General features: G+C 39.4%; 2 pseudogenes; both read right to left on the reverse strand.

Annotated features, from left to right (window-relative positions):
• Window positions 1-4,035: 4,035 nt before the first annotated feature.
• Window positions 4,036-4,144, reverse strand: LOC121281696 (annotated as a pseudogene).
• A 2,902-nt stretch (window positions 4,145-7,046) lies between these two features.
• LOC121281697 lies at window positions 7,047-7,155 on the reverse strand (annotated as a pseudogene).
• Between the last annotated feature and the right edge of the window lie 2,845 nt (window positions 7,156-10,000).

Consider the following 10,000-nt stretch of genomic DNA (forward strand, 5'->3'; position numbering starts at 1 on the left):
CAAACCTGTTTCCATCTGTTCCTATTCAGATGAAGTGACATTGTTTCATAGTTTGCCATTGTGAGATTTGAACTCTTGATCTTGGGGTTACAAACCCAGTACAATAACCACTTGGCTATTTAGGCCAAGCCAATGTCTCTTCCATTTCATTGTTTTGCCATTGTGAGATTTGAACTCTTGATCTTGGGGTTACAAACCCATTACCATAACCACTTGGCTGTTTAGGCCAAGCCTTCATGTATTGTAACTCTTTCGAGTACAAACACGTTTCCATCTGTTTCAGATGAAGTTACATTGTTTCATAGTTTGCCATTGTGAGATTTGAACTCTTGATCTTGGGGTTACAAGCCCAGTACCATAACCACTTGGCTATTTAGGCCAAGCCCAAAATTGGGATAAAGCCATTGTGAGATTTGAACTCTTGATCTTGGGGTTACAAACCCAGCACCATAACCACTTGGCTATTTAGGCCAAGCTTTGTGAGATTTGAACTCTTGATCTTGGGGTTACAAACCCAGTACCATAACCACTTGGCTATTTAGGCCAAGCCATAAAGTTACATTGTTTCATAGTTTGCCATTGTGAGATTTGAACTCTTGATCTTAGGGTTACAAACCCAGTACCATAACCACTTGGCTATTTAGGCCAAGCCTTCATGTATTGTAACTCTTTCGAGTACAAACCCGTTTCCATCTGTTTCAGATGAAGTTACATTGCTTCATAGTTTGCCATTGTGAGATTTGAACTCTTGATCTTAGGGTTACAAACCCAGTCCCATAACCACTTGGCTATTTAGGCCAAGCCTTCATGTATTGTAACTCTTTCGAGTACAAACACGTTTCCATCTGTTTCAGATGAAGTTACATTGTTTCATAGTTTGCCATTGTGAGATTTGAACTCTTGATACTCTTTTGAGTAAACCTGTTTCCATCTGTTTCAGATGAAGTTACATTGTTTCATAGTTTGCCATTGTGAGATTTGAACTCTTGATCTTGGGGTTACAAATCCAGTACCATAACCACTTGGCTGTTTAGGCCAAGCCTTCATGTATTGTAACTCTTTTGAGTACAAACCCATTTCCATCTGTTTCAGATGAAGTTACATTGCTTCATAGTTTGCCATTGTGAGATTTGAACTCTTGATCTTGGGGTTACAAACCCAGTCCCATAACCACTTGGCTATTTAGGCCAAGCCTTCATGTATTGTAACTCTTTCGAGTACAAACACGTTTCCATCTGTTTCAGATGAAGTTACATTGCTTCATAGTTTGCCATTGTGAGATTTGAACTCTTGATCTTGGGGTTACAAATCCAGTACCATAACCACTTGGCTGTTTACGCCAAGCCTTCATGTATTGTAACTCTTTTGAGTACAAACACGTTTCCATCTGTTTCAGATGAAGTTACATTGTTTCATAGTTTGCCATTGTGAGATTTGAACTCTTGATCTTGGGGTTACAAATCCAGTACCATAACCACTTGGCTGTTTAGGCCAAGCCTTCATGTATTGTACTTCTTTTGAGTACAAACCCATTTCCATCTGTTTCAGATGAAGTTACATTGCTTCATAGTTTGCCATTGTGAGATTTGAACTCTTGATCTTGGGGTTACAAACCCAGTCCCATAACCACTTGGCTATTTAGGCCAAGCCTTCATGTATTGTAACTCTTTCGAGTACAAACACGTTTCCATCTGTTTCAGATGAAGTTACATTGCTTCATAGTTTGCCATTGTGAGATTTGAACTCTTGATCTTGGGGTTACAAATCCAGTACCATAACCACTTGGCTGTTTACGCCAAGCCTTCATGTATTGTAACTCTTTTGAGTACAAACACGTTTCCATCTGTTTCAGATGAAGTTACATTGTTTCATAGTTTGCCATTGTGAGATTTGAACTCTTGATCTTGGGGTTACAAATCCAGTACCATAACCACTTGGCTGTTTACGCCAAGCCTTCATGTATTGTAACTCTTTTGAGTACAAACCCATTTCCATCTGTTTCAGATGAAGTTACATTGTTTCATAGTTTGCCATTGTGAGATTTGAACTCTTGATCTTGGGGTTAACAAACCCAGTACCATAACCACTTGGCTATTTAGGCCAAGCCTTCATGTATTGTAACTCTTTCGAGTACAAACCCATTTCCATCTGTTTCAGATGAAGTTACATTGCTTCATAGTTTGCCATTGTGAGATTTGAACTCTTGATCTTGGGGTTACAAACCCAGTACCATAACCACTTGGCTATTTAGGCCAAGCCTTCATGTATTGTAACTCTTTCGAGTACAAACCTGTTTCCATCTGTTCCTATTCAGATGAAGTGACATTGTTTCATAGTTTGCCATTGTGAGATTTGAACTCTTGATCTTGGGGTTACAAACCCAGTACAATAACCACTTGGCTATTTAGGCCAAGCCAATGTCTCTTCCATTTCATTGTTTTGCCATTGTGAGATTTGAACTCTTGATCTTGGGGTTACAAACCCATTACCATAACCACTTGGCTGTTTAGGCCAAGCCTTCATGTATTGTAACTCTTTCGAGTACAAACACGTTTCCATCTGTTTCAGATGAAGTTACATTGTTTCATAGTTTGCCATTGTGAGATTTGAACTCTTGATCTTGGGGTTACAAGCCCAGTACCATAACCACTTGGCTATTTAGGCTAAGCCCAAATTTGGGATAAAGCCATTGTGAGATTTGAACTCTTGATCTTGGGGTTACAAACCCAGCACCATAACCACTTGGCTATTTAGGCCAAGCTTTGTGAGATTTGAACTCTTGATAATCTTTTAAATGAAAACCAAATCAACAAAATTGGGATAAATCAGGCACAGTGAATTCTTGATCTTGGGGTTACAAACCTTGTACCATAACCACTTGGCTATTAAGGCCAAGACTGCTTCATGTTGTGTAACTCTTTTGAGTACAAACACATTTCCATCTGTTTCAAATGAAATTACATTGTTTCATAGTTTGCCATTGTGAGATTTGAACTCGTGAGCTTGGGGTTACAAACCCAGTACCATAACCACTTGGCTACTTAGGCCAAGCTTTCATGTATTGTAACTCTTTCGAGTACAAACCCGTTTCCATCTGTTTCAGATGAAGTTACATAGTTTGCCATTGTGAGATTTGAACTCTTGATCTTGGGGTTACAAACCCACTACCATAACCACTTGGCTATTTAGGCCAAGCCATATATTTTTTTTTTATTTTTTTTTTATTTTTGTTTTTTAAGCCTGCTTCATGTATTGTATCTCTTTCGAGTTAGAACTGTCGACCCCAGAGGGTTGTAACTCTTTTGAGTACAAACATGTTTCCATCTGTTCTTATTCAGATGAAATTACATTGTTTCATAGTTTGCCATTGTGAGATTTCAACTCTTGATCTTGGGGTTACAAACCCAGTACCATAACCACTTGGCTTTTTAGGCCTAAGTTTTTTTTTAAGAAGACGTAACTCTTTCGAGTACAAACCCGTTTCCATCTGTTTCATATGAAGTTACATTGTTTCATAGTTTGCCATTGTGAGATTTGAACTCTTGATCTTGGGGTTACAAACCCAGTACCATAACCACTTGGCTATTTAGGCCAAGCAAAACACGTTTCCATCTGTTTCAGATGAAGTTACATTGTTCCATAGTTTGCCATTGTGAGATTTGAATTCTTGATCTTGGGGTTACAAACCCTGTACCATAACCACTTGGCTATTAAGGCCAAGACTGCTTCATGTTGTGTAACTCTTTTGAGTACAAACACATTTCCATCTGTTTCAAATGAAATTACATTGTTTCATAGTTTGCCATTGTGAGATTTGAACTCGTGAGCTTGGGGTTACAAACCCAGTACCATAACCACTTGGCTATTTAGGCCAAGCCAAATCATTGTAACTCTTTCGAGTACAAACACATTTCCATCTGTTTCAGATGAAGTTACTTTGTTTCATAGTTTGCCATTGTGAGATTTGAACTCTTGATCTTGGGGTTACAAACCCAGTACCATAACCACTTGGCTATTTAGGCCAAGCCTTTTCAAAGCCTACTGCACCTGGCATTCCCAGGCAGTCTCCCATCCAAGTACTAACCAGGCCTGAGTCTGCTTAGCTTCCGAGATCAGGCGTTTTCAGACTAGTATGGCCGTAGGCAATTGCTGCCTGCCTGAGATTTGAATTCTTGATCTTGGGGTTACAATCCCTGTTCCATAACCACTTGGCTATTTAGGCCAAGCCTGCTTCATGTATTGTAACTCTTTTGAGTACAAACCCGTTTCCATCTGTTTCAGATGAAGTTACATTGTTTCATAGTTTGCCATTGTGAGATTTGAACTCTTGATCTTGGGGTTACAAACCCAGTACCATAACCACTTGGCTACTTAGGCCAAGCCTTCATGTACTGTAACTCTTTTGAGTACAAACACATTTCCATCTGTTTTTCAGATGAAGTTACATTGTTTCATAGTTTGCCATTGTGAGATTTGAACTCTTGATCTTGGGGTTGCAAACCCAGTACCATAACCACTTGGCTATTTAGGCCAAGCCATAAAGTTACATTGTTTCATAGTTTGCCATTGTGAGATTTGAACTCTTGATCTTAGGGTTACAAACCCAGTACCATAACCACTTGGCTATTTAGGCCAAGCCTTCATGTATTGTAACTCTTTCGAGTACAAACCCGTTTCCATCTGTTTCAGATGAAGTTACATTGCTTCATAGTTTGCCATTGTGAGATTTGAACTCTTGATCTTAGGGTTACAAACCCAGTCCCATAACCACTTGGCTATTTAGGCCAAGCCTTCATGTATTGTAACTCTTTCGAGTACAAACACGTTTCCATCTGTTTCAGATGAAGTTACATTGTTTCATAGTTTGCCATTGTGAGATTTGAACTCTTGATACTCTTTTGAGTAAACCTGTTTCCATCTGTTTCAGATGAAGTTACATTGTTTCATAGTTTGCCATTGTGAGATTTGAACTCTTGATCTTGGGGTTACAAATCCAGTACCATAACCACTTGGCTGTTTAGGCCAAGCCTTCATGTATTGTAACTCTTTTGAGTACAAACACGTTTCCATCTGTTTCAGATGAAGTTACATTGTTTCATAGTTTGCCATTGTGAGATTTGAACTCTTGATCTTGGGGTTACAAATCCAGTACCATAACCACTTGGCTGTTTAGGCCAAGCCTTCATGTATTGTAACTCTTTTGAGTACAAACCCATTTCCATCTGTTTCAGATGAAGTTACATTGTTTCATAGTTTGCCATTGTGAGATTTGAACTCTTGATCTTGGGGTTAACAAACCCAGTACCATAACCACTTGGCTATTTAGGCCAAGCCTTCATGTATTGTAACTCTTTCGAGTACAAACCCATTTCCATCTGTTTCAGATGAAGTTACATTGCTTCATAGTTTGCCATTGTGAGATTTGAACTCTTGATCTTGGGGTTACAAACCCAGTACCATAACCACTTGGCTATTTAGGCCAAGCCTTCATGTATTGTAACTCTTTCGAGTACAAACCTGTTTCCATCTGTTCCTATTCAGATGAAGTGACATTGTTTCATAGTTTGCCATTGTGAGATTTGAACTCTTGATCTTGGGGTTACAAACCCAGTACAATAACCACTTGGCTATTTAGGCCAAGCCAATGTCTCTTCCATTTCATTGTTTTGCCATTGTGAGATTTGAACTCTTGATCTTGGGGTTACAAACCCATTACCATAACCACTTGGCTGTTTAGGCCAAGCCTTCATGTATTGTAACTCTTTCGAGTACAAACACGTTTCCATCTGTTTCAGATGAAGTTACATTGTTTCATAGTTTGCCATTGTGAGATTTGAACTCTTGATCTTGGGGTTACAAGCCCAGTACCATAACCACTTGGCTATTTAGGCCAAGCCCAAAATTGGGATAAAGCCATTGTGAGATTTGAACTCTTGATCTTGGGGTTACAAACCCAGCACCATAACCACTTGGCTATTTAGGCCAAGCTTTGTGAGATTTGAACTCTTGATCTTGGGGTTACAAACCCAGTACCATAACCACTTGGCTACTTAGGCCAAGCTTTCATGTATTGTAACTCTTTCGAGTACAAACCCGTTTCCATCTGTTTCAGATGAAGTTACATAGTTTGCCATTGTGAGATTTGAACTCTTGATCTTGGGGTTACAAACCCAGTACCATAACCACTTGGCTATTTAGGCCAAGCCATATATTTTTTTTTTTATTTTTTTTTTTATTTTTGTTTTTTAAGCCTGCTTCATGTATTGTATCTCTTTCGAGTTAGAACTGTCGACCCCAGAGGGTTGTAACTCTTTTGAGTACAAACATGTTTCCATCTGTTCTTATTCAGATGAAATTACATTGTTTCATAGTTTGCCATTGTGAGATTTCAACTCTTGATCTTGGGGTTACAAACCCAGTACCATAACCACTTGGCTTTTTAGGCCTAAGTTTTTTTTTAAGAAGACGTAACTCTTTCGAGTACAAACCCGTTTCCATCTGTTTCATATGAAGTTACATTGTTTCATAGTTTGCCATTGTGAGATTTGAACTCTTGATCTTGGGGTTACAAACCCAGTACCATAACCACTTGGCTATTTAGGCCAAGCAAAACACGTTTCCATCTGTTTCAGATGAAGTTACATTGTTCCATAGTTTGCCATTGTGAGATTTGAATTCTTGATCTTGGGGTTACAAACCCTGTACCATAACCACTTGGCTATTAAGGCCAAGACTGCTTCATGTTGTGTAACTCTTTTGAGTACAAACACATTTCCATCTGTTTCAAATGAAATTACATTGTTTCATAGTTTGCCATTGTGAGATTTGAACTCGTGAGCTTGGGGTTACAAACCCAGTACCATAACCACTTGGCTATTTAGGCCAAGCCAAATCATTGTAACTCTTTCGAGTACAAACACATTTCCATCTGTTTCAGATGAAGTTACTTTGTTTCATAGTTTGCCATTGTGAGATTTGAACTCTTGATCTTGGGGTTACAAACCCAGTACCATAACCACTTGGCTATTTAGGCCAAGCCTTTTCAAAGCCTACTGCACCTGGCATTCCCAGGCAGTCTCCCATCCAAGTACTAACCAGGCCTGAGTCTGCTTAGCTTCCGAGATCAGGCGTTTTCAGACTAGTATGGCCGTAGGCAATTGCTGCCTGCCTGAGATTTGAATTCTTGATCTTGGGGTTACAATCCCTGTTCCATAACCACTTGGCTATTTAGGCCAAGCCTGCTTCATGTATTGTAACTCTTTTGAGTACAAACCCGTTTCCATCTGTTTCAGATGAAGTTACATTGTTTCATAGTTTGCCATTGTGAGATTTGAACTCTTGATCTTGAGATAGCAAACCCAGTACCATAACCACTTGGCTATTTAGGCCAAGCCCCTAGTTTTGCCATTGTGAGATTTGAACTCTTGATCTTGGGGTTAACAAACCCAGTACCATAACCACTTGGCTATTTAGGCCAAGCCTTCATGTATTGTAACTCTTTCGAGTACAAACCCGTTTCCATCTGTTTCAGATGAAGTTACATTGCTTCATAGTTTGCCATTGTGAGATTTGAACTCTTGATCTTGGGGTTACAAACCCAGTACCATAACCACTTGGCTATTTAGGCCAAGCCCAACGTTTATTTTAGTGGGTATATAAATAGCAGAGGGTGGTTTCGATCCATCCACCTCTGGGTTATAGGCCCGGCACACTTCCACTGTGCCACTCTGGTGCATAAAGAATCAACACTTCAAAGCTACCACTCTTCATCTGTTTATACAGATGAGGTTATATTGTTTCATAGTTTGCCATTGTGAGATTTGAACTCTTGATCTTGGGGTTACAAACCCAGTACCATAACCACTTGGCTACTTAGGCCAAGCCTTCATGTACTGTAACTCTTTTGAGTACAAACACATTTCCATCTGTTTTTCAGATGAAGTTACATTGTTTCATAGTTTGCCATTGTGAGATTTGAACTCTTGATCTTGGGGTTGCAAACCCAGTACCATAACCACTTGGCTATTTAGGCCAAGCCATAAAGTTACATTGTTTCATAGTTTGCCATTGTGAGATTTGAACTCTTGATCTTGGGGTTACAAACCCAGTACCATAACCACTTGGCTACTTAGGCCAAGCAAAATCCACTTCCATCTGTTTCAGATGAAGTTACATTGTTTCATAGTTTTGCCATTGTGAGATTTGAACTCTTGATCTTAGGGTTACAAACCCAGTACCATAACCACTTGGCTATTTAGGCCAAGCCTTCATGTATTGTAACTCTTTCGAGTACAAACCCGTTTCCATCTGTTTCAGATGAAGTTACATTGCTTCATAGTTTGCCATTGTGAGATTTGAACTCTTGATCTTAGGGTTACAAACCCAGTCCCATAACCACTTGGCTATTTAGGCCAAGCCTTCATGTATTGTAACTCTTTCGAGTACAAACACGTTTCCATCTGTTTCAGATGAAGTTACATTGCTTCATAGTTTGCCATTGTGAGATTTGAACTCTTGATCTTGGGGTTACAAATCCAGTACCATAACCACTTGGCTGTTTAGGCCAAGCCTTCATGTATTGTAACTCTTTTGAGTACAAACACGTTTCCATCTGTTTCACATTAAGTTCCATTGTTTCATAGTTTGCCATTGTGAGATTTGAACTCTTGATACTCTTTTGAGTAAACCTGTTTCCATCTGTTTCAGATGAAGTTACATTGTTTCATAGTTTGCCATTGTGAGATTTGAACTCTTGATCTTGGGGTTACAAATCCAGTACCATAACCACTTGGCTGTTTAGGCCAAGCCTTCATGTATTGTAACTCTTTTGAGTACAAACACGTTTCCATCTGTTTCAGATGAAGTTACATTGTTTCATAGTTTGCCATTGTGAGATTTGAACTCTTGATCTTGGGGTTACAAATCCAGTACCATAACCACTTGGCTGTTTAGGCCAAGCCTTCATGTATTGTAACTCTTTTGAGTACAAACCCATTTCCATCTGTTTCAGATGAAGTTACATTGTTTCATAGTTTGCCATTGTGAGATTTGAACTCTTGATCTTGGGGTTAACAAACCCAGTACCATAACCACTTGGCTATTTAGGCCAAGCCTTCATGTATTGTAACTCTTTCGAGTACAAACCCGTTTCCATCTGTTTCAGATGAAGTTACATTGCTTCATAGTTTGCCATTGTGAGATTTGAACTCTTGATCTTGGGGTTACAAACCCAGTACCATAACCACTTGGCTATTTAGGCCAAGCCTTCATGTATTGTAACTCTTTTGAGTACAAACATGTTTCCATCTGTTCCTATTCAGATGAAGTTACATTGTTTCATAGTTTGCCATTGTGAAATTTGAACTCCTGATCTTGGGGTTACAAGCCCAGTACCATAACCACTTGGCTATTTAGGCCAAGCCCAACGTTTATTTTAGTGGGTATATAAATAGCAGAGGGTGGTTTCGATCCATCCACCTCTGGGTTATAGGCCCAGCACACTTCCACTGTGCCACTCTGGTGCATAAAGAATCAACACTTCAAAGCTACCACTCTTCATCTGTTTATACAGATGAGGTTATATTGTTTCATAGTTTTGCCATTGTGAGATTTGAACTCTTGATCTTGGGGTTACAAACCCAGTACCATAACCACTTGGCTATTTAGGCCAAGCCTTCATGTATTGTAACTCTTTCGAGTACAAACCCGTTTCCATCTGTTTCAGTTGAAGTTACATTGTTTCATAGTTTGCCATTGTGAGATTTGAACTCTTGATCTTGAGATAGCAAACCCAGTACCATAACCACTTGGCTATTTAGGCCAAGCCCCTAGTTTTGCCATTGTGAGATTTGAACTCTTGATCTTGGGGTTAACAAACCCAGTACCATAACCACTTGGCTATTTAGGCCAAGCCTTCATGTATTGTAACTCTTTCGAGTACAAACCCGTTTCCATCTGTTTCAGATGAAGTTACATTGCTTCATAGTTTGCCATTGTGAGA

This window comes from Carcharodon carcharias, chromosome 8 (assembly GCF_017639515.1).
Source record: "Carcharodon carcharias isolate sCarCar2 chromosome 8, sCarCar2.pri, whole genome shotgun sequence".
NCBI classification, from domain to species: Eukaryota; Metazoa; Chordata; class Chondrichthyes; order Lamniformes; family Lamnidae; genus Carcharodon; species Carcharodon carcharias.